Raw genomic sequence first — 26,478 nt, 5'->3', positions numbered from 1 at the left:
GAGGGAGAGAAACATCAATGAAGTGTTGCCTCTTGCATGCCCACCAGTGGGCACTAGGCCCACAATGGAGGCATGCACCCTGACCGTGACTCAAACCGGGGACCTTTTGGTTGGAAGGCCAGCATTCAATCCACTGAGTCACACCGGCCAGGGCAGTATTTTTTGAAAATGAAAATGAAAAAGAACCTAGAGCCCTGGCAGGTGTGACTCAGTGGATTGAGGGGCAGCCTGCAAACCAAAAAGTAACTGGTTCAATTCCCAGTTAGGGCATGTACCTGGACTGTGGGCCAGGTCCCCAGTTGGGGCCATGCGAGAGGCAACTACACATTGATGTTTCCCTCCCTCTCTTCATCCTTTCCCCTCTTTCTAAAAATAAATAAATAAAATCTTTTAAAAAGAACCTAGAAATATCAATATTGCATCATCTCTCATTCCTTCCCACTCCTCAAGGATCTATTCTTGGATACAACTCTTGCCTAGAGGATTTGAGTTTGCCATACACCTATTGGGTTTGCCAAAAAGTTTGTTTTTTCCATAAGATGGCTTCAATAGCAATTAGTTGTCTTTCATTTCATTTGAAACGATTTTGTTAGGTAGTATTATGACAGCTGTTATCTCAGTGTGATTTTTTTTAAAACTTACAAAAATTGAGAACTTTTGTGTAGCCATCTTAATATTTAAAATGGAAGAAAATACACAACATTTTCAGTGTATTATGCTTTATTATTTCAAGAAAGGTAAAAACACAAATGAAACAAAAAAGATTTGTGCACTGTATGGAGATGGTGCTGGGACTGATGGAATAGGTCAAAAGTGGTTTGCGAAGGTTTCTGCTATAGATTTCTCACTGGATGATGCTCCACAATGGGGTAGACCATTTGAAGTTGACAGTGTTCAAATTGAGACATTAATTGAGAACAATCAACGTCCTACCACACAGGAGATAGCCAACATACTCAAAATATATAAATCAATAAAGCTACTGGTGAAAATGAAAAATATCTTATTTTACAGGAAAAAAAAAAACATACAGACTTTTTGGCCAACCAAATAGAATGTTGCCATCTCAGTCCTAACTTTTTTCCAGCTTCCCCCATGCTTCAGAGAACATAGGGTGGAGACACTTCCCTTTGAAGTTTTCCCTCTAAATATGGTTCATTAATCAAATCAAAAATGCCATAATGTATAGGAATCAAGAGACTGCCTAAAAATCTCAAAAGTAGCCCTGGCTGGTGCGGCTCAGCAGACTCAGAGCCGGCCTGTGAACCAAAGGGTTGCAGGTTCAATTCTCAGTCAGAGCACAGGCCTAGGTTGCAGGCCAGGTCTTCATAGGGGGCATGTGAGAGACAACCACACACTGATGTTTCTCCCTCTCTTTCTCCTTTCCCTTCCCCTCTCTCTAAAAATAAATAAATAAAATCTGTTTTAAAGAATCTCAAAAGTAATACTCAATTTCCAGCTTATGTTCAATCTGAGTTCAATAGGCTAAGTATTGTTTTACATGCCCTGGCCGAAAAAAAAAGAAGAATTTTGATCTGATGCTGATAACAGTTTAATGACTATTCAGAATTTCCTCTGGTTTTATAGTTTCACACAGAAAAGGATAAATGAACTGAATACTGAAAACTGTCTCTAAAAAGGATCAATAGAAAACAATCATTTCAACCCTTTTTCTTGTTCCAGGATTAACCTCTTCTTTACCCTTAAAAGATGTTGTTCATCTCAGTGGTGTTTATGCTATCCATGTATGTTGTTCACTTACAAATTACCTTTCGGCTCCAAGTTTCCTTAAGCTATTGCTTCAATTATCAAACTACATCCAGTGCCTGAATGGTGTCTCACACTTTACATGTTCAAAACACAACTCAATTCCCTCCCTGCATTGCATCTCCCGAAACAACTGTTTCTTTTTAGGCTACTTCATTTCATTACATGGAACCACTATCTCTTCTCTCTTGCCAAATGATGTTCTCCCCAAAGGTATGTCATGAAATGGGGGTTAGGGAGGACATCATTTGGCAAGATAGAGGAGAAATGGAGAAGGAGACAACAATGAGAGAATTGCCCAGCACTTTCAGGGGCCACTGCCAGGGAGCACATAAGGGCCACTGCCCACAGACCACTGATTGCCATTCATCAGTGTACAACATGAAGTCATGCGAAATCAAGTGAAACATTCACCTTAGCTGAGTGTCTGGTCATTGAGGGCTGAGGTCTTTCTATTGAAAGCAGCCTGCACTTAGTTATGGCTCTTTACCAAAAGAATGTAAGCCTGTGTCCTGAGACTTGAACACCTAACCACATTGTCCCTATAAACAATTGCCTCTTCTTAGTTTTCCAGTATATAGGCCAGGGGACCTTGACACCCAGAGGGACAGTGGTGGTTAAGAAGGTAAAGCCTTAGCACTAACACATGGGTGGACTGGGCAGAGGTGAAACCATTGCCTTATGGAAAAAATATGTGTTAGATAAGCTGTGTTCAGACATGACTTGTAGAGCTATTGGCTATGAGTTCAGTGTTACTGAATCAATGATATATGTTAAATAACGTGTCTAAACAGAAGCACACGTAGTAAGTTGTGTTGATCAGTTGTCACAAATGCAAACATAGGCTGTCATGAAGCTAACCCTTTATTTTCCCTAGGTGCAATGGTTTAGTGTCGCTAATTCAATGTTCCCTGTCTCCCCTATTTAAAACAGCACTCACATGATATAACTTTGTCCTGTTCTAAAATTCCCCCATACTCTAGTCACTGGCATTTGCTACTTATGTGTTTACTATTGATGTACCCTACCAACATAGAAGCTCTATAAGAGCAAGAACTTTATTTTATTCACTACTGTTTTGCTGGTACCAAGACAGTAGTAGTAGTCGGTAAATAATTGTTGGTGAATCAAACAAATAATTAAGCAGCACTTTTAGGAGTCTGTCCTCACCAATTTTCAGTGTTCATGTTTCTGGTCATTGTTCCATCCCTGGGATTTCTTTTTTTTCTTTTTATTGATTTTTTTTTGAGAGGGAAACATCAGTTTGTTGTTCTACTTATACATGCACTCATTTGTTGCTTCTTGTATGTGCCCTGACCTGAGATCAAACCACAACGTTGGTGTATTTGGGACAATGCTCTAACAAACTGAGCTGCCTGGCAAGGACTCTGTTCTTGGATTTCTAAATCCTAGAACCAGTAAATCCCAGCTGGCCCATCTCTCCAACCCTGCAGGTATGCCTAAGCATACCTGGAATCTTTGGGACTCTTATCTGTATTTTTTCCTTGTGCAATCTGTGTAACAAAGTTCTTTGAGCATTAAATACAATTGTGAACAATTCTATGGTAACAATAACCATTAACTGATTAATGCCTAAAAGATAATATTGCAATTTTTCTCTCACTGACTTGAGTAACATGTTAATTCTCAATTTAACGGTTTATTTACTGATGCCTTCTGCCTTATTAAGAATTATTAGGACTTCCAGCCAAGATGAAGGTGTAGGTACATACACTTTGACTCCTTGCACAACCAAAAGAAGGACAAAAACAAATTTAAAAACAAAAAATGACCAGAACTGCCAGAAAATTGAACTGTATGGAAGTCTGACAAACAAGTAGTTAAAGAAGAAACATTCATCCAGACCTGTAGGAGGGGCGGAGACAGGTAGCTGGGGTGGAGAGAGCTCAAGGCAAGGTGGCAGCTAGAGGACAGGGCAGGCAAGGTGGTACCTGGCCGACTGGGCATTCCCACATTTGTGTGGGGGGATAAACCAGGAGGAGCAACGGGGAAGTGAGACAGACCTTGCAACCCAGGGTTCCAGCACGGGGAAATAAAGCCTCAAAAACTGTGAATGAAAAACCTCTGGAGGTTGCGGCAGTGGGAGGAACTCCCAGCCTCATAGGAGAGTTTGTTGGAGACCCACAGGGTCCTAGAATGTACACAAACCCACCCACCCAGGAACCAGCACCAGAAGGGCCCAATTTGCTTATGTGTAGCAGAGGAAGTGACTGAAAGCCAGCCAAGAGCCCAGCATGCGGCATTGTTCCCTCTCTAACCACTCCCCCACATACAGCACCACAATGCAGTGAAGTAGGTTGCTCTACCCTGGCAAATACCTAAGGCTTTGCCCCCTAATACCTAACAGGTGCACCAAGACAAAAAGAAAAAAAGAAAAAAAAAACATCTAAATGAAAGAATAGATCAAAGCTCCAGAAAAAATACAACTGAGCAATGAAGATATAGTCAACCTATCAGATGCACAGTTCAAAACACTAGTAATCAGGATGCTCACAGAATTGGTTGAGTATGGTCACAAAATAGAGGAAAGAGTGAAGGCTATGCAAAGTGAAATAAAAGAAAATACACAGGGAACCAACAATGATGGGAAGGAAACCCGGACTCAAATGAATGGTTTGGACCAGAAGAAGAAATAAACATTCAACCAGAACAGAATAAAGAAACAAGAATTTTAAAAAATGAGGAGAGGCTTAGGAACCTCCATGACAACTTTAGACAGTCCAACATCTGAATCATAGGGGTGTCTGAAGGAGAAGAGTAAGAGCAAGGAACTGAAAACTTATTTGAAAACATAATGAAGGAGAACTTCCCCAATCTGGCAGAGGAAATAGATTTCCAGGAAGTCCAGGAAGCTCAGAGAGTCCCAAAGAAGTTGGACCCAAGGAAGCACACACCAAGGCACATCATAATTATATCACCCAAGATTAAAGATAAGGAGCGGATCTTAAAAGCAGCAAGAGAAAAGGAGACGGTTACCTACAAAGGAGTTCCCAGAAGACTATCAGCTGATTTCTCAAAAGAAGTCATACAGGCAAGAGGGGCTAGAAAGAAGTATTTAAAGTCATAAAAGGCAAGGAATTATATCGAAGATTACTCTATCCAGCAAAGTGATCATTTAGAATGGGAGGGCAGATAAAGTGCTTCCCAGACAAGGTCAAGTTAAAGGAGTGCATCATCACCAAGCCCTTATTATACTAAATGTTAAAGGGACTTATCTACAAAAAAGAAGAAGGTCAAAACTATGAGCAGTAAAATGACAACAAACTCACAACTATCAACAACCAAATCTAAAAAAACAAAAACTAAGCAAACAACTGGAGCAGGAACAGAATCACAGAAATGGACATCACATTGAGGGTTATCAGTGATGAAAGGGAGTAAGGAGAATGGGGGGAAAGGTACAGGGAATAAGAAGCATAATTGGTAGGCACAAAATAGACAGAAAGAGGTTAAGAGTAGTATAGGAAATGCAGAAACCAAATAACTTATATGTATGACCCATGAACATGAACCAAGGGGGTGGAATGCTGGTGGAAGGGATGGTGCAGGGTGGAGAGGGAGAAAGGGGAGGAAAAAATGGGACAACTATAATAGCATAATCAATAAAATACTTAAAAAATTTTTAAATGTCATTAGTTGTAATTTATATAACAAATGGATATTCATTAATCCTGACAAATATGTTTTTTACATATAAGAGAATCCTCAATTTGTTCTTCTGATTACAGATCATTGATTTTTAAGCCTAGTCATATGGTACATGCAAACTGCTATCCAACAAAAACAAAAAACCTAATAATTTCAAACATATTGTAACATTCCTTTTTGACTTTACAGTATTATCCAACAGTATTATACCTAAAGCACTTTCGATAACACTATTCTAATTTATTTTATTTGGATTTATGTATCTCTCAGTGTTTTGCTGTTTAAAGTTACTTCTCTCTTGCAGGTTATTATTGTTAGTTCCAGATTTTTTAAAGATTTTATTTATTTTTTAGAGAGAGGGGAAGGGAAGGAGAAAGAGAGGGAAATAAACATCAATGTGTGCACCCCTCACTGGGGACCAGGCCTGAAACCCAGGCTTGTGCCCTGACTGGGAATCAACCAGCAACCCTTTGGTTTGCAGGCCCACACTCAATCTACTGAGCTACACCATCCAGGGCTAGATTATTAAATATAGACAAAAATGGTAACATACATGATAGATTCTATAATTTAAATTTTCCTCTAAGTTCGTTTCAGTTAGTCTAAAAAGTGTTTTCTTACCAAATTGCAAGTAGTATGATGAATAAATTTCATTTAATAGTTAACTGTAGATTCAAAAGTAGGGGTGGGACCAAAAAAAAAAAAAAAACCCAAATTATCTTCCAGAGGGTGGGCCCCTTGTAGTACAGGCTTCCCCCACTAGGGGAGTGTTCTAGGAACCCATCTGTATCAGTGTACCAGCTGGGCTGTGAGAGGCTGCATTTGGCTTCAGGGAATTTTTTTGAAGGCTCTTTCAATGCATTTGACTGTTTCATGATGGGTGATTTACAAGTGCACCTGCACACACCATGCGGAGGATTCATCAGTTTTTGACCAAAAAACAGCATGACCCTCATACTCCACCCTTCCTATTCACCTGATCTCACCCTGAGCAATATTTTATTTTTGTTTCCCCAAATGAAAATAGTCCTCAAAGGGAAACATTTTGTCAATGTGGAATAGGTGAAACAAACAAAAAAAATGGAAGAAGCACTAAAATGCATCAAAATAAAAAAAAAATTCAAAAACTGTTTTGAGCAATGGAAAAAGCATCTCATAGGTGCATTGCATCAAGTGGAGAAATCTTTGGGGGTAACTGAAGTTTAAACATGTAAGAATAAATACAAAATTTTTATAAATAATTCCTGATTCTTAGGGGTTTTATATATATATAGTTTGTACAGGAAAAAGTCCAGCCATTGTTAATATAACAAGAATGGTTTCCACCACATCCATGTAACCTGGCAGCTAAGGAGAGTGGACTGGAATGCGCATGTGTGAACAAATATAAGTTCACTGTACCAGTCAGTAGGGTTGGTAGTCGCCATTCAGTAAGCACATGAACTGTGTGGCCATCGCATTCAAAACAATTGAACGAGTAGAACAACAAATCTGCATCAAATTTTTCATGAAGCTTGAACATTCCTCTGCAGAAACTGTTTTGATGATTCAGAAGGCCACAGCTATGGGCAACTGGAGATTGACTGCTTTATCACGACAATGCACCTGCTCATGCATCACGTCTCGTACAGTTTTTTGGCAAAACTTCGAATCACCCAGATGACTCAGCTCCCCTATAGCCCAGATTAGGCGCCCTGTGACTTTTGGCTTTTCCCAAAACTAAAATCACCTTTGAAAGGGAAGAGATTTCAGACCATCGATGAGATTCAGGAAAATACAACAGGGAAGCTAATGGTGATTGGGAGAACTATGTGAGGTCCCAACGGGTCTGCTTTGAAGGGGCCTGAGGCATCATTGTTCTATGTACAATGTTTCCTGTATCTTCTTCAATAAATGTCTCTATTTTTCATAGTATGTGGCTGTATGCTTTATAAATATATAAATAAAAAATAATTTATAATAAGATAATATTGGAAAAGATGGATTTTTATTGTTGTTTCATGACTCATACCACAGCAAAATAAATTTTAATTGATTAAAGTTGTAAATGTAAAAAAGTAAAGCTATAAAAATGCTAAAATAAAATTTTAAAAATAATGATATAATCTTGGCACAAGAAAGATTTTTCTAGGTTTGATACCAAAGATAAAATCCATACAGGAAAACATATGACTACACAAAAATTAAAGTGTGTTTCATTTTTATTGATTAGCTCCATTTTCATTATGCATTCACTGTACATTAATATAAAAACATCAAACAATACAGTTATATAAAAAATAATTAGTATCTCCTTTCTTCAATTCCTCACTCCATAGGTAACTATTTCTAATAATTTATTCATATATTTCTAGACCTTTTTCAGTACATATGTACACATATAGTGTGTGTACCTAAATATATAACCTTTTCAAAACAGGAATCATTCTAAGTGATTTTTCGCACCTAGCTTTTCTCCCTCAACAGTAAATCATGGCCATTTTTCCTTGTCAGCACATATAGAGCTGTTTTACTTTTTCTAACATTAGCCTTGTATATTCTATTACATGATGGAACTATAATGCATTTAGTCAGTCACTTATTTATGAATATTTTAGATTTTTCCAGCTTCAGAGTCTTTATTACAAAGAAAGTTATAATAAATATATGAAGGTTTACTACTAGTAATATGTATAAATGGCTCTTTCAAATCAATAATAAAAATACAAATAACATATTTACATAAGAAGTGACATAAACGATGATATTTACTTGGGAAAATGGACAATAACATGAAAGAAAATTTGGATGAAATACAAATAAGTATATGCAAATATTTAGCCAATAAATATGTGCATTTATATTAATAGAGATAAAAACAATAACAATGAGATCTGCCTTTCACCCAGCAGATCAGCAAAGAGAGGGAAAAATAAAGAATGACAAAAAGAGGAAGTTTTGGTGTTGCAGAATAAAAACACTTTTATAAACTAAGCTAGAATAGTTAATTCATATGTACTTTCTGTAGTGCAGTATGTTTATTAAATGCCATGAAACAATGCATAGCTTTTTTAAAAAGATTGTATTAGCCCTGGCTGGTGTGGCTCAGTGGATTGAGCACTGGCCTGCAAACCAAAGGGTCACCAGTTCAATTCCCAGTCAGGGCATATGCCTGTGTCGTGGGCCAGGCCCCCAGTGTGGGGCACACAAGAGGCAACCACACACTGATGTTTCTCTTCCTCTCTCTCTCCCTCCCCTCCCCTCTCTCTAAAATTAACTAGTAATACAATCTTTTTAAAAATAAAAAAATAATAAAGATTGTATTACTATTTATTTTTAGAGAGAGGGAAAGGGAGGGAGAAAAAAAGGGAGAGAAACATCGATGGGTGAGACATATATTGATAGGTTGCCTCTGACATGCCCCGAGCTGGGGGCCTGGTCTGCAACTCAGGCATGTGTCCTGACCAGGAATCAAACTGGCAGCCTCTCGGTTCACAAGCCAGCGTCCATCCACTGAGCCACACCAGCCAGGTCTATGCATAGCTTTTTATCCAATGAATTCCTCTGTAGAAATTTTACTAAAACGTAAGTAAGATTATATCTTAGTTAATTTTTAGTTAAGATCATTTTGGGATTGTTTAAATCCTATAAAATATTAGCACACCATCTTCGGGCTTGTCTGTGGTGGATGTTTTCAGAGCAGCAGACCTGCAAAGTGCACTCCACACAGTCTCCTGTGAAAGCCTGCGCTAGCTGGGTAGCTTTCTCCCTTTGTCTCATAACTATGTCCACCAACGGGAATGCTAATTCACCAAGTACCCACTTTAACAGATGCAAGAATAAGGCAAAAGACATTTTAGACATGAGGTAGTACCGAATACAAGTTAAGCTGGAGCTGAGAAGAGCTTGGAATGAGCAGATGCTGAAAAGGAGAAATGTAAGCTCATTTCCTGATGATTTCCTGATTATCTGCTGAAGAGAAAAACAAAAAACAAAAACCCACAACTAGGGCACTGTAACTTGGTCTGTTGAGAACATTGTCAGAGGCATAAATAGCAACAATTTGGAAAGCCAGCTCCAAGCTACTCAAGCTATTAGGGAACTACTTTCTAGGGGAAAACAACCACCCATAGGCAACATAATCTAGGCTGGTTTGATTCCAAAGTCTGTGTCCTTCTTGGGCAGAACTGATTGTAGTTTCATTCAGTTTGAATCTGCTTGGGCCCTCACTAACTTTGCTTCCTGGACATCAGAACAGACCAAGGCTGTAGTAGATGCAGATGTTATCGCAGCATTCATTTCTCTGTTGACATCTCCCCATGCTCATATCAGTGAACAAGCCATATAGGCTCTGCTGGTGATGGTTCAGTTTTCCAAGACTTGATTATCACATGTGGTGCAGTTGACCCACTTTTGGCTCTTCGTGTAATTTCTGATATATCGTCTTTAGCATGTGGTTACTTACATAATCTTACCTGGACACATTCAAACCTTTGTTGCAACAAGAAATGTGCAACCCTGTTAGATACTATTGAGCAAATTCTTCCTACTTACTTTATTGATAGTCCAAATGAACGGATTGAAATGGTCATGAAAACAGGAGTTGTACCCCAACTTGTGAAGTTCCTAGGAGCTACTGAATTGCCAATTGTGACTCCTGTGCTAAGAGCCATAAGAAATATTGTTACTGGGACAAATGAACAGATGTGGAAGCACTTGCTGTTTTTCCAAGCCTGCTAATGAACTCCAGAAGGAAACTATGTAGACAATGTAAAACATCACAGCAGCCCCCAAGACCCTATGCAGAAAGTCGTGAATCATGGATTAGTCCCATTGCTCATTGGCGATCTTTCTAAGGCAGGCTTTAAGATTCAAAACAAAGCTGCATGGGCTGTGACCAACTATACAAGTGGTGGAACAGTTGCAGAGATTGTATATCTTGTTCATTGTGACGTACTAGAACCGCTGATGAATCTCTTAACTGTGAAAGATATCAGAGTTATTTGGTTATTCTGATGCCATTTCAAACATCTTTCAGGCTGCTGAGAAATTGGGTGAAACTGAGAAACTTAACATAATGATTGAAGAATGTGGAGGTTTGGACAAAATTGAAGCTCTACAAAACCATGAAAATAAGTCTGTATACAAAGCTTCAAGAGGAAGATCAAAATGTGCCAGAAACTACCTCTGAAGACTATACATTCCAAGTTCATGATGGCACTCCTGGGACCTTTACTAAGGAATAAAGTTGTTTGTTGTGTACTATGCTTGGTATAAGTTTGTCTTATTGTTTTTCTGCTAAGAACTCTTTTTAAATGTGGTTGGTTATTGTAGCACTTTTTGTAATAAAACTATGCTGGAACAGTTCCAAACTGTACATACTATCTGAAGCTTGACCTCTCTCAATGTGTTTCTTATTTCTATGTGGAATTTAACATCTTTCAGTGGCCTGTATAAAGATTAAATTCGGCCCTTAAAAAAATAAAATAGCAGTCGTGGCTGGTGTGGCTCAGTGGATTGAATGCCAGCCTGCGAAACAAAGTGTTGCCAGGTCGATTCCCAGTCAGGGCTCATATCTGGGTTGCAGTTCAGGTCCCCAGTTGGGGGTGTGCAAGAGGTAACCACACACTAATGTTTCTCTCCCTCTCTTTCTCCTTCTATTCCCCCCTTTCTAAAAAATAAATAAATAAAGTCTTTAAAAAATAGCAAATGAATTTTAGGACATCTATGAGATGGACTACTATGCATCATATTAAGATTGATGTTGAAAGCATTTTTTATGTGGAAAAGTGCAGGCTAAAAAATTATATGCACAGATGATTGCTTTTTAAATTACTGTGAATATTCATATGCATACATATATGTGTAGAAAAACACTGCCACTAAGATTGGTGAGATAATGGAGACTTTATTTCTACAATCTGCTTAGTTGTATATTTCCAATGAACACGTATTACAATAATCTAATAAAAGCTTTTATAAAATGCTTAATAAAGAGTATGCATTGGTGTAAGTTTAAAAATAAGTCAATGTATCAGAAATAGACTGTGAAGGAAGCAAAATCAAACAGGAAAGCTGGATTCCTGCTGGTAACGAAGCTTTGCTCTCTATTTAGGAAAACAGCAAATGGCTCCCTGTGGATTGGAGCTTTCTGTGTCAATAAAAGGATATGTCTTTGTGACTATCATTTTTTCTTTATTCTTAAGCCAAGTGGAAAGAGAACAAAGCAGTTAGAAGAAACTAATAAGGACCTTTAACAGATCTGGGGGTGGGGGTCAGGGGAACTAAGAAAACTAAAATTCAGTTAACTCCTGGAATAATTTTTTGTGGCAAGAATAGTCTGGACTTGATGAAGCTAGAGAGAAACCTCATTGAGCTCTTATTACCAGAAGAGTTTTGGGACTAGATTGGTCTGAAGTGTGGGGACCATCTTGGCAGAAGTCCTTTTAGAAAACTTAGCATTTAGGGTCAATTACAAAGAAACCTTCCTACTTGGTATGGGCATAAAACCAAAATGTGATATATTTTGAAGCATGGTAAAGTATTATATTTTAATCTGTGCATATGTTTTCAATAAAATTTTTCCTGATAGATTTTGTATCTAAATACAGTGTTTAGTAATAACCCTATATATATTTTTATATTAGAGAGAAGAGGAATGTACAAATGTGTTAACCTATCTCTTGATTAACCATTCCTGCTCCTGAAATCCAGTTGTTTGGACAACATGACCCTAATCAAGATAACACCAAACACAATTTTAAAAAATATTTTATTTATTTTTAGAGAGAGGGGAATGGAGGGAGAAAGAGAGGGAGAGAAACATCAATGTGTGGTTGCCTCTTGTGTGTGCCCTCAACTGGGGACTTGGCCTGCAACCCAGGCATGTACTCTGACTGGGAATAAAACCCGCGACCCTTTGGTTCCCAGGCTGGCACTCAATCCACTGAGCCACATCAGCCAAGGTGCACCTAACACCATTTATAGCTATGAAACCCAAAGGAATAAACAATGAGCAGGAGGCTGAATTTGAAATTTAAAGCTGTAGTGAAACATTGAACCCAGCAAAACTACTAAGCCTATGTAATAACTTTTGCAAGATTGGGCTATTATTTTTAGATTTTTGGCAACAGCTTGTTATAGCATATAAATGATAATTATTTAATAAATCACCTTTTAAGTGAGTCACACAATCTTTTCTACCTAAAGACATCACAACTGAAAACATTCTCAGGACCCCCTCTCAATATAACAATTTAAATGAATATAAGGTGTATTTATTTGCTTAGCATTGTTTGCTAAATGCCTATACTGGCTGATTTAATCCATAACATACTGTATAGTCAGGATTCAGGGTTGACTGCCAGATATGAACCTTTGGCCTCATGAAGGACAAATTGACCTCATCCCCCTCAAAGCTTGCCCGATCCACTCATGTAGGTGACTGTTTATATTTTTAGCCCTCTTTAGAAAAGTTTATAGAAACTTACTATTGGATACCAGTTCCCCTGTACTTTCTTTGTATCCTAAATCTTACAGGTGGGCTTTTCTGTGATGACACTGATTTGTGAACTTAGCTTTGGATTCTGATTTTAATTTATTTGGTTTCTTATATTTTGGGTCCTGTCTTTGTCATCTTTCTTAGCTTTTGTTACATGCTGAGCTTGTGTCTCAATTAAAATTCCTGAACTTGACACCCCCCAAGTTCCACCCACACACCTCTTAAACTATGTCCTATGTCCTAGAGACTGAAGCCACAAGTGAAATATTTACTCAGCTAGGAAAGCATCTTCTGTAGTCTCTAGATATGATCTTTAGATATTATCTGTTCTGAGGTGGAGGGTCCTCACATACAAACCAAAAGGTGTCAATTCAAAAAAAACATTATGCAAGAGTTACCTGTTTTTACAGGGTTTGCCCCCAAGAGGACAAGAAGAACCTGCTGGATTAGTTGCCATCACTCAGTTAGAAAACACATCCATGTGATACACATTGGAGACCTGTCTTTGATTTAATGCTCATCTCCTCATTTACTGCCCAGATAGAGACACAATCGCCTCAATAGTTTTCTGGTTCATGGATAGTTTATTAGAATAAACTACTTTTCTTGTACATTAGTTCTGTTCTGATGTCATTTCACTCTTAAAACCCTTCTGATTCTGTCACCACCCATCACATTAGTCCAGGTAAATTTATATCTGTGAACATGTGAATACATGAGGTATCAGGCATATGCTTACTTAGCGTGAATTTAGCTGAATACTCTCATCTTATAGTGAATATATGAATTTGATGCCAATCTGTTTGAATTATAATGTTCAATTATTTATACCCACACCATGGCCTTACAGTTGTTTGGGTTACTTAATAACTGAATATGAGGGTATTACTATAATGCTATGTTTTAGAATGCAAACGCTTTGTTCAGTACAATTTGAGAAAACCTTAACCCCAATAAGTTTCCTATCAGCCTGCCACAATGCCTGAAATTCCATTATTAGGGATTCATAGACTTGTGTCTTCAAAGGAATTCAAGAAACATAATAAAATGTATTAGTGTATGAGCCTGTGTGAGCACATGGGTGCATGCTCCTGGGTATTTAAAAATGTTAACAATTGTGTGGAGATACTGGGATTTTTATTTTTATTTTCTTTATGTTTCCATATTTTTCAAAAATTTCTGCAATGAATACATACACTTTTATTATCAGGAAAAAAATGCTATAAAAAATTTTATACGCCCAAGAATAGTAAAAGCTAAAGCTATTGTCAGCAGGTAGCACCTTATTGAATATGTATTTTTCAAACCTTTTATATTAATGCCAGGTAACTAGAAGCCAAAGTCCTTTCAAAATATGTATAAGAGCACCAAAGGAAATAAATGGTAATGTTCTTGTTCTTAAGCAGAACACATTTTATTATAACACATGTTCACATAACATGTTCTTTTTTTATGTATCAAATATTACACTAAAATAAATTTTTAAGATTTCATTTATTTATTTTTAGAGAGAGGGGAAAGGAGGGAGAAAGAGAGGGGTGTACATCAATGTCAGTGAGAAATATCCATCGGTTGCCTCCTGCATGCACCCCAACCGGGGACCAGGCCTGCAACCCAGGCATGTGCCCTGACCAGGAATGGAACCGGCAACCCTTCGCTTTGCGGGATGACCCTCAACCAACTGAGCCATGCTGGGTGTGGCTCATTTGGTTTTAAATATTTTTTAAATTGAAGTCCTGGTGCTCCTCTTTCTGAGCCATCTTGCTTCTGCATTCCCTGTACAAAATGCCAGGTGAAGCCACAGAAACCCTTCCTCGGGCAGAGCAGGAGTTGCCACAGCCCCAGGCTGAGGCATTGTCTGGAACAGAATCTGACAGTGATGAATCAGTACCAGGCAACCACACAACAACCCCAGCTGGCAGCAGCAGCTGAAATTGATGAAGAACCAGTCAGTAAAGCAAAACAGAGCCCAGTGAAAAGAAGGCATGAAGGATGCATCCAAACAGGGTCTTCGATAGGTTACAGGGGTTACTAGGGTCACTATCAGGAAATCTAAGAATATCCTCTTTGTCATCTCAAAACCAGATGTCTACAAGAGTCCAGTTTCAGGTACCCACATAGTTTTGTGGGAAGCCAGGATCAAGGGGTTTATCTCAGCAAGCACAGCTAGTAGATCCTGAGAAATTGAAAGTTTAAGGTGAAGCTGTCTCCAACATTCAAGAAAACACACAGACTGCAACTGTACAAGAGGAGGGTGAAGGGAAATAGGTTGATGAAACAGATGTGGAAGTCAGAGCAAAGGCAGTCCAAGTCCTAAAGAACAACAGTAATGATATTATAAAGCTGTTATGGAATTAACAATGTAACCACCTAAAAACAAAGACCTTTTTTGGTTTTTCAAAAGAGTAACTAAAGCCCTGACTGGTGTGGCTCAGTGGATTGAGCACTGACCTAGGAACCATAAGGGTTGTAGGTTTGATTCCCAGTCTGGGGCACATGCCTGGGTTGCAGGCCAGGTCCCAGTGGTAGGCTTCTCACTCTTTCTCCCTTCCATTCTCCTAAATAAATTAATTTTGTTTTAAAAAAGAGAGTAACTGCAGCTAGCTGCACTGTTTCTATCATTAATAAAGTTATGACTTCTATGACTTCTTGTGGAATGAAAAAAAAATCCTGAGAGAGTTGTAGCCAAGATGGAGGAGTAGGTAAGAAATGCTTCGCTTCCTAGCACAACCAAAAGAAGGATAACAACCAATTTAAAAACAAAAAACAACCAGAACTGCCTGAATGATTGCCTACGTGGGAAGTCTGACAACCAAGGAGTTAAAGAAATGTTCATCAGACTGGTAAGAGGGGGTTGGTAGGAGGGCTGAAGACAACAGCTGGGGTGGTGGGCCACGCTGGTGAGGCAGCGGCTGGCAGACCATTCAGTCCCACATTTGTGGCTGATAGCCGAGAAGAACAACTGTAGAGCAACACAGACCATGGAACCCAGGGTTTCAGCATGGGAAACTAAAGACTCGAAACTCCCAGCCTCACAGGAGAGTCCGTTGGAGAGGCCCACAGGGTCCTCGAATATACACAAACCCACCTCCATGCTAATCAGCACCTGAAGGGTACAATCTGCTTGTGGGCAGCGACGGAAGTGACGGAAAGCGGGGTGAGAGCCGAGCAAGCGATATTGTTCCCTATCCGACCCCTCCCCCACATACAGCACCACAACACAGCAAAGCGAGTTGCCCCACCCTTGGCAAATACATAAGGCTCTGCCCCTTACAATAGGTACACCGATACAAAGAGATATGGCTCAATGAAAAAACAAGTCAAAACTCCAGAAAATGAACTAATTGATGAGGAGATAGACAACCTATCTGTTGCAGAGTTCAAAACTCTGGTAATCAGGATGCTCACAGAAATGACTGAGTTCGGTCGCAAAATGAAGGCAGAAATGAAGGCTATACAAAGTGAAATAAAGGAAAATGTGCAGGGAACCAACAGGGAAGGGAAGGAAACCAGGACTCAAATCAATGGTTTGGACCAGAAGGAAGAAATAAACATTCAACCAGAACAGAATAAAGAAATAAGAATTCAAAAATATGAGGAGAGATTTAGGAACCTCTGGGACAACTTTAAATGTTCCAACATCTGAATCATAGAGGTGCCAGAAGGAGAAGAGGAAGAGCAAGAAATTAAAAACGTACTTGAAAAAATAATGAAGGAAAACTTCTCCAATCTGGCAAAGGAAATAGACTTCCAGGAAGTCCAGGAAACTCAGAGAATTGCAAAGAAATTGGACTTAAGGAGGAACACACCAAGACACATCATCATTGTTACCCAAGACGAAAGATAAAGAGAAAATCTTAAAATGAGCAAGAGGAAAGGAGAGAGTTACCTTCAAAGGAGTTCCCAGAAGACTATCAGCTGATTTCTCAAAAGAAATCTTGCAGGCAAGAAGGGCTGGAAAGAAGTATTCAAAGTCATGAAAGGCAAGGACCTACATCCAAGATTACTCTATCCAGCAAAGCTATCATTTAGAATGGAAGGGCAGATAAAGTGCTTCCCATATAAGGTCAAGTTAAAGGAGTTCATCATCACCAAGCCCTTATTATATGAAATGTTGAAGGGACTTATCTAAAAAAAGAAGATCAAAACTATGAACAATAAAATGACAACAAACTCATAACTATCAACTACTAACCTAAAAACAAAAACATACTAAGCAAACAACTAGGACAGGAACAGATTCACAGAAATGGAGATCACGTGGAGGGCTATCAGTGGGGAGGGGGATAAAGGTACAGGGAATAAGAAGCATAACTGGTAGGTACAAAATAGACAGGGAGAGGTTTAGAATAGTATAGGAAATGGAGAGGCGAAAGAACTTACCTGTACAATCAGTGGACATGAACTAAGGGTGGGGGTGTAACAGGGTGCAGCCAAGAGAGGGGCCCCAAATAGGGATTTGTAATGGGGTCCAGAAGACCTTGGAGATAATTGGCTCCACACCACAGGGCCACACCTGCCTGGAATGCTGGCAGCTGTAGCCAATTGTAGGAGGAGCCAGAAATGGGGCTGCAGAGGAAGATTGGCGCTGGGATTTAAACCCAGGCGCAACAGCCATTAGGCGTCTCTTTTGGGGACCATGTGTCTTTTGGGGAATCACATGGCTTGAGAGAGAGTTAGGACCATGTGGATTTGGGTCGCTCCCTTTTGCCCCGTGGCTTAGGAAGCAGGAGAGACTTTGCCTGGAAGAAAGGGTGAAAGGACTCTTGCTGGTGGGCCATGAGAAGGTGCCACATGGTTTTGGATTAACTGGAGATCACGGTGGCGACATAGCTGGTGGTGCTGGAACTGAGAGGCTGCCTGAACCACGGACTTCTACTTCTTTTCCTGAGATAGGTACCCCGGGCTGGGCAGAGGGGAGAAGGAAAGGCTGTGTGCGTTTGTGGGTATTCTAAAGAACTTTAGGGTGTATTATTTCAAATAAATAATAATTCCTTTCCTTTTCACCAGTCTCTGGCATTGAGAGACGTCTTTCCTCTGGCAGTGGGCAAAGAGAACTTATTATGTGGGAGGAACCCCAGGAGAAAAGAGGGGATCCTTGTATATCATTCACCCCCCATCCGTTCTGTAATAGGGGGAGTAATGCTGGAGGTGGTGGTGTACAGGGATGAGGGGATAAAGGGGATTAAAAAAATTGGGGCAACTGTAGTAGCATAATCAATAAAATATACTTTAGAAATCTTGAAAAGGAAAAAAATAAACTTATTTTCCTAATATTGCCCAGACCTTCCATGGCAGGATTCAGGCAGAGGGCCTTTTTTATAAACAATGTAAGTCACATTTCTAAAAATATTTCAGGAACAGGAATGTGTAAGACAGACCCATTTTAGGTTAAAGTTTACCCCTTTTTTATAGTATAGTTTAAACAACTGAAATTTAACTTAAAATGATTAAGTTATGATGGTAAGCATTATGTGATACCTACTCACATCAGCTTCAAGATCCTTTTCAATGTCAGGTAAATTCAACCTTGATTTTGTGGGAGCCCAGGAAATACAGAGGTAGGTTCCTGTATTCCATTTTTAGGTATATTTATGAATAATTGACTTGTCTTCCTTTCACTTATTCATTCGCTCATTTACTCAAATATAGGGTGGGGCAAAAGTAGGTTTACAATTGTTTATATGGCAGATAATACAATAATTAGTAATAATATGAGAATAAACTGTGTTTTGCATACTTGCAACTGTAAGCCTACTTTTACCTTACCTTGTATTTCCTAAGCAATGTCCTAGGCATATACTAAATTTATGAGAGGGATATTATAGTGAACAAACCAGACCTGGGCTCTCCCCTCATGGAGCTTATAGTCTGGTGTGTTCCTGTTGTGGATAAAAAAAAGGAGTCCTAAGGAAGGTAACCTCAGGTGGTGATCTGATTATAAATTCCTAGCTTGGCAGGTCCTGGTGGGTGGTCATGCTTCAGGCATGTACTGGTAACTTCTTTCTAATTCCTTGATCTCTGAAGGCATTCAGCTTCTCAGCCAGTCCCATCCTAGGCTGTTTACTGTCACCTCAGCCAACCTCCTCCTATGGCCCCTCCCTATTTCTCCCCAGTGATCTGGTGAGATCTCTATGTATAGAGATTGTAATATGTAAGGCAGTGTGTTAGGTAAGTATGAAATATATACAGACCCAATCCTTATGGGTCTTACAGGGAAGATTTACTAGGTAGTGTCAATAAAAATTCCTAAAAAGGAATATTAGAAAATAGGGAGCCTTTATTCATGTGAACAGTTTGTAAACTGAGAAAACACAGCCTCTGGTGGAAACTGAAAGTACACTCCACAGAGACAATGGGGAAGACACTTTTTATATATAAAGTTCCCCACCCAGGTCCCCAATTGATCCAACTTCATGCAAATGAGGTATCCAAATTCATTCCGTTCTCATTGGCCTGAATCATGTAGTTCTGATTGGTCAATATTATGAATTTTAATGAGTTGTTATATATCAGTTCTGATTGGTATAGATGCAAATGAGGGTATAATTGTGCGGTTCTGATTAGATGGGGGAGGTCTATGTCCACTGGTGGAAAGATGAAACCCAGGCTTTCCCCTCCAGGGGTTGACAGACTGAGTAACCAAGGAGGGCAGAGTGCAGGAAGCCTGGAGTTTAGTCTGAGGTTCTTCCTGAAAGACCCTGTCAGCAAATGACCAATAGACTTTTATTTTTTTTTAAAACTTGTACCCTCAGTTGACCATGGGAAGTCCATTTCACCAGATAAATTTCTTCTCAGGATTCACGCAAACTGAATCTTTCATCTCGGGGTCCACATTAGTGAGAATGCTAGAACTCATCTTCTTTCCACTGATTAATCTTTTTTCCCCTCAATTTTATTGAGATATAATTGACATACATCACTCTATAATTTTGAGGTATACAGCGTAATGGTTTGACATACATATTGTGAAACAATTATTGCAGTAAATTTAGTCAGCATCCATCACTCATAGCTATAGTAAAAAGAGAACAAAAAAAAAGATTTTTTCCATTGTGAAATGGGAACTCTTTGGATTGATTAATCTTGTATCTTTACCTAAAACATACCAGGATTATTTAGAATTAATATGTGCTTATACTGACTTTTCCAAGGCTTGAAGGATGATCTTAATCATTTTTAACATGAAGTTCAGTTTTTTAACTTTTAGCCTTTTCTTTATTAAGATTGATGGAACTGGCCCTGGCCGGGTGCTCAGTTGGTTGGGCCGTGTACACCAAGGTTTTGGGTTCCATCTCCAGTAGGGGCACATATAAGAAGCAACCAATGAACACGTGAGTGAGTGGATGGATGGAGCAGCAGATAGTGTTTCTTTCTCTCCTCACCGCCCCCCACCCTGCCCCCATCCTGGCCTTTCTTTCTCTGAAATCAATCAATAAAATTTAAACAAAAACATTGATGGATCTCACACACAATTGGTTGAGTGCTCAGGAGTTTTCTCTATCACTAGTCATAGCCAGCATGGTTATCTTTGTGAAGCTACATCCCAACTCTAAAGTTAAATCACCAGGGATCTTGTCAAAATGCAGATTGTGATTCAACACTTGCAGGTTGGTCCTGAGATTCTTTATTTCTAGTAAACTCTCTAATGCTGTTCATTCCACTGGCCCCTGGATCCCACTTGATGTACCAAAGAAAGCACGTCTCTAGGAGTAAATCTGCTCCCTCCCTCAGGTGTCTGTGTGAGGGCTGCCTCTTCCTGTACTGGCAGCACCTTAAGCCAGCACAGTCTCGCTCCCCGCACCCAGTTCTTCAACTGGTTTCTAGTTCTTAGGACTTAAGGGTTAGGACCCACAGCTTCTGACCTGCGGCCAGTTCTTGGTCTCAATAGAAACTCTTTGTTCTGTTTCTCCTTGAGGTGCTGCCTCCCCGGAGGTAAATTCTATATTTCACTCCCTCCGCCCCCCCCCCCCCCCCCCCCCCGCCTCTTCCTAGGATACCAGATCCTTTGTTTGTGTTTATGGCCATTAACTACCCTTATCTAAGAGATAAGAAAGATCAATGGAAACCAGCTGCCCTTTGCTCAGACTATTTCACTGACTTTGATATAAGCCTTTCCCCTATTCTCTATTTTCATCCACAGTTTGCTGTTTATTTTATAGGTTTAGAAGAGGTGATATAGCTTAAGGCTTGTTTTGATCTTTGAATTCCTTAAGCTCTGGGGTGATTGATAAACATTTTAGAAGCCAGTTGCTAGTAAGTTTTGTATTAGCTGTTTTCAGGCCACATAATTATAGACTTTGAGAATAGGAAGGGGCTTTCAATGGTTTTAGTTTAACCCTTCATCTGACAGATGGGAAACAGAAGCCCCTGGAATTTCTGTACTTTGCCAAAGACAGTGGCTGAGTTGCCACACCTTTAAATTGTGTTCCAGGAAACACTAAGGAGCTGCTTTGATCTCACGGGATTGAGTTATTTTTGTTTGGAAGATTAGAGTCAAAGGCTTCCTTCCTCCCATACCTCAACCAAAGGAGTTCCATTTATATAATACTATTTTCATCTGCTCCACATGCTAGACTTTCAATTTAGATCTTATTTGAAAAATGAGTTTTATATCTACAAAAAAAATGTTTAAATCATTTCACCATGCTGCCTGCAAATTAATCTTACTTTCAGATCTGTAGTTTAAGAGAGTCGTATTTTTCTGTTCTCATTTTACCTGTAGAGTTTGAGCTAGAGCTAAAATTCTACATCTGTAGAAAAGCTAAGGAAAGGAAATCTGACACTGAGAACATTTAAATATAATATTTAAATACTCCTTAATAATGGAATTTTATATTAGACCCTAACTCATGCTATAAAAATATAAATTTTATACTTAGAAAGATAGAACTTGAATTGTTCCATCCAATCTCTGTTATATTTTAGGACACGTGTCCAACCCTTACATCGAAAATTATGCGTAGTTGCTGAATAATTTTCACCCAAACCTTGGTAAACTTAACAGCTTTATTGAGATACAATTCACATACCATATGTGATGGTTAATGTTATAAGTCTATTTGGGCTAAAGGCTGTCTAGATAGCTGGCAAAACATTATTTCTGCGTGTGTGTGAGGTCATTTCTGAAAGAGATTAGCATTGATTCAGTAGATAGAGAAAAGAAAATCTGCCCTCAATGTGCGTGGGCATCATCCAGTCCACTGAGGGCTGGGCTAGAACATAAAGAGGAAAAAAGGTAGAATTTCCCTTCTCTTGATCTGAAACGTCCAGATTAGGAGTTACATCATCAGCTCCCCTGATTCTCAGGTCTTCACACTCAGGCTGAGTTATACCACTTGTTCTCCTGGTTCTCCAGCTTGCAGTCAGCAGACTGTGGGACTTCTCAGCCCCCATAGCCATGTGAGCTGATTCTTCTAATAAACTTCCTCTTATAAATATCTACATATATATCCTATTCGTTCTGTTTATCTGGAGAATCCTGACTAATACACCATAAAATTCACTAATTTAAAGTGTAGAATTTATGTCTTCTAGAGTATTCACAGAGTTGTGAGATCATCATCACCTCTAATTCCTGAACATTTTCTTCACCCCCCAAAAGAAACCCTGTATCCATTAGCAGTCACTCTCTATTCCCTGTTCCCCAACCTCTGACAACCACTAATCTGTTTTCTGCCTCTGTGGATTGCCTATTCTTGATATTTAATATAAATGGAATTACACAATATGTGGCTGTTTTGTCTAGCTTTTTTCTCTTGCATGTTTTCAAGGTCCATCCACGTTGTAGCGTGTATCCATGCTTCGTTCCTTTTACTGCTGACTATACCACCTTTGTTTATCTGTTGACAGACATTTGAGTTGTTTCCACCTTTTGGCTGTTGTGAATACTACTGCTAGGAACAATGGCGTACAAATATATGAGTACCAATTTTTCCACCTTTCCATCACATATCTAGGGTACGTAAAGAGTGCCCTTATTAAACATGTGATTTAAAAACATTTTCTCCTATTCTGTGGTCTTTTCACTTTCTTTGGAAGCAGAAAAGCTATACATTTATCTATATACTGATATATCTATTTCTTCTTTAGCTGCTTGTGCTTTTGGTGTCATATCTAAACAACCATCTAATCCAAGATCCTGAAAATTTACACCTGTATTTTCTCCTAAGAATGTTATGGTTGTAACTTTTACATTCAGATCTATGGTCCATTTTGAGTAAATTATTATGTATAATGTGAGGCAGGGGTCCAACTTTATTCTTTTGTATGTGACATACATTTGTCCCGGCACCATTTATTGGAAAGACTCCTCTTTCTCCACTGAATTGTCTGGCATTGTGGTCAAAAATCAATTTACTATAAGTGTAAGGGTTTGTTTCTGGACTGTCAATTTTATTTTAGTGAACTATCTGTCTATCTCTATGCCAGTACCACACTATCTTGATTATTATACCTTTGTATACATTTTCAAAATGAGGGTATGTGCATCATCCAATTTTCTTCTTTTTCCAGGTTGTTTTAGCTATTCTGAACCCCTTGCATTTCATATTTTTAGAATCAGCTTTTGCAGGTTGATTTCTGCAAAAAAAAAAAAAAAAAAGGCAGCTGGGATTTTGATAGAGTGTGTGGATCAGTTTGGGGAATAAATACTGCTATCTTAACAACACTGTCTTTCAATCCATAAACATGGGATGTCTTTCCATAAATAGTTCGGTTTTCTGACCTGTTTGAGCAGTACCTCTGTTATCAATACTCATTTTGCTTTGAACACCTGTTTGTCTTTAGAAAGGAGGTGACATGCTGACTCTTAAAGCATTACTGAGCTACAGGTAAAGCTTCAACCAGTCATCCAAACTAGAGACTTTGAAGTCATCTCGGAGGGTGGCCTCTCTCATATCCCTGTTATCTAATTGGTTGCCCAGGCTTGTCAGTCATACTTCAAGAATATCTCTTCTTCTGTCTCTCCTACTTCCGTAGGTATTCATCCTCTTGCACCTGTTCTATAGCATTTGCCTATTTGGTTTCTATCTTTCCTCTACAGCTATTTCCAAAATTATATTTTATCTATCACATTATATCTTTGTTTAAAAACCTTTAATTGCTCTCAGTGATTATAGGATGAAATCCAAACTCCTTTGTTCCTTGTAAAAGTCCTTCACTGCCTTACTCTAGCACACCTTCCCAGCATTAGCTCCTTTCTCCTTTTACCTGACAGTCTAAATGTTGCACTTCTACTGCCTTCTAACCCTTCCTTGCATAATAATCTTGACATCCTTCAAGATTCAACTTAATATCCTAGCTGGTGTGGCTCATTTGGTTGTAGCATCATCTGTAACCAAAAGGTTGCAGGTTCAATTCTTGGTCAGGGCACATACCTAGGTTGTGGGCTCAACCTCAGGTCCTGGCGCATAAGATCCCAGTCCAGGCATGTACGGGAGGCAACCAATCAATGCTTCACTCTCACACTGATGTTTCTCGTCCCCCTTCTTCTCTCCCTTCCTCTCTCTCTACAAGCAATGAAAAAAAAAAAAAATCCTTGGGTGAGAATAAAAAGAAAATCCAAGATGTCCTCCTCTCTGATATTGTCCTGGAGGTAACACATAGACTTAATAGCTTGTTTCTCTGTAACTACAGCAGTGCCTGGGAATGTCCGATATGATCCCTGATAGATACAGAAGTTTAAAAAATTAGACATTTTATTTTTTTCTTCTCGCCCTTTTAATTGTGTGTGTGTCTGTAAGCTTTTTAATGCAAAGATAGAGCAATGCAGTGGTTATTAACACAGCTAACAGAGTTAAACTGCCTGGACTTAAATCCTGACTCTGCCACCTGCTAGCTGTTTTTGATTCGAACAAGTTACCTGACTATTGTGCATCTCAGTTTTCCCATCAATAAAGTGGACATTGTTCTAATTTACCTATTGCTGTATTACAAACCACTGTAAAACTTGGTGACTTAACACCTCGTTATTTTCTTTCAAAGTTTTGGGGGATAACTGAACTCAGCTGAGTTATTATTTGGAATCTCTCATGGTTGCAATCTTATGGTGACTGGGGCTGAACTGATCTGTATGTTTCTTCACTCAAGTATCTCACACCTGGGCTGGAAGGTCTCTAATAGCTGGGGCTGCTCAGGTATTTCTCTCTTTGTGTGTTTAACTTGAGTTTGTTCACTTGGCATCTGGCTTAACCCAGAGAAAAGCATTTAATAATATAACCTCAGAGGTCCCAGAATGTCACTCCAACTGTATTCTGTTAAGAACCAAGCAAGTCACTAAGGTCAGGTCAGCTTCAAGGGATGAAGAATTAGACCTCTTGATCGGAGGCATGTAAAAGAATTTGCAGCCATTTTTAATCCACCTTGGATATAATTATACTACCTACCTAGAGGTTGTGAGGATTGATTTAATATTTGTAAGTGCTTAGAACAATGCTTGGTACTTAGTTATGCCATATAGTCTTAGTTCTTATTATGAACATGAACGTGAAAGTAATTTATGGAAACAATATATTTAGGTTTATACTCCATTTTTCTTTATGATGGAAAACACAACACTTGATGACTGCTTTCTAGTGTCATTTACCAACTTTTTAAAATTCAGTATTAGTGTTTTTCTGAACCCATTACTCTGTGAATTCCTCAATGTCAGGGACTTTGTAAAAATTTTTCTTTATACTCCAATGCCTTGTAGAGTGCCTAGCACATGGTAATTGCTCAGTGATTTTATTTATTTATTTAATAAATAGGTACAAAGAATGAATGGAATAGGATGACACTGCCTGGAACCAACAGGATTCCCAGGACACAGACCTTTCAGTGCTAAATCAAGAAATTCTCAGGCAAACCAGGGTGAATTGATAACTTCAGGAATAAATGAATTAATGCATTTTTCAAAGGAGACTAAAATTGAAACATAAATGTGAGATGATGTTCCTAGGCCAGCCCACCAAAGCTTGGCAAACTCATAACTCTTGTTAAAATATTTTTATACCTTGGAGTTGTTTGTTTGCCTGTTTGTTTTTTTGTTTTGTTTTGTTTTTCTTTTTATTCTTTCTTTAAATGAAAGCTCACTTGAGCACAATACATAAAAACAGACAAACTGGACTCTTATTGATGTACAGGAGGTGGCCCCTGGAGTTTTGTCCTTCTCTCCCCTACCCTCTCACCCTTTAGAGACCCCTAAAGCATCTCTGAAAAATCCTAGGGCATTACCTTGAAAGTCACTGAAGTCCTTGAAATCTGACCATTTGGCTTCCCTTAATCTGATATTCTACAGCCTGGAGCTTCCCTCTGGCTTGAGTAGTAGTGTTATAGAACAGGGGGCCTGGCCCTGAGTGATTCTGGATAGGGCCAGCCTGTAGAGTATGGGTTCTTGACTTCACATAGGAAAGATTTCACACTACAAGTCCAGGTGACTATGAGGGTATGTTTATTAAAGCTGGGGACAGTGAAAGAAGGAAGGGCTCAGCATAGAAGAAGCAACAGGAGATTTCAGGCTGAGCTGTCTTAGCTCACTGGGAAGTCAGAGAAAAGAGGTCCTTGGGGACAGGGCCAGGGGA

The 26,478-nt window shown here is 39.0% G+C and overlaps 1 protein-coding gene and 2 pseudogenes across 1 annotated transcript in view; all 3 read left to right on the top strand.

Annotated features, from left to right (window-relative positions):
* The window catches only part of LOC112302808 (uncharacterized), a 93,216-nt gene that overhangs the window by 44,248 nt on the left and 22,490 nt on the right, over nt 1–26,478 (top strand). The gene's annotated exons all lie outside the window — the stretch shown is intronic.
* On the top strand, nt 9,200–10,827 carry LOC112302806 (importin subunit alpha-1 pseudogene; annotated as a pseudogene).
* On the top strand, nt 14,702–15,282 carry LOC112302896 (nascent polypeptide-associated complex subunit alpha pseudogene; annotated as a pseudogene).

This window comes from Desmodus rotundus, chromosome 1 (genome assembly GCF_022682495.2).
Source record: "Desmodus rotundus isolate HL8 chromosome 1, HLdesRot8A.1, whole genome shotgun sequence".
NCBI classification, from domain to species: Eukaryota; Metazoa; Chordata; class Mammalia; order Chiroptera; family Phyllostomidae; genus Desmodus; species Desmodus rotundus.
Note: the sequence above shows the minus strand (reverse complement) of the source record. Positions and strands in the feature narration are given on the sequence as shown.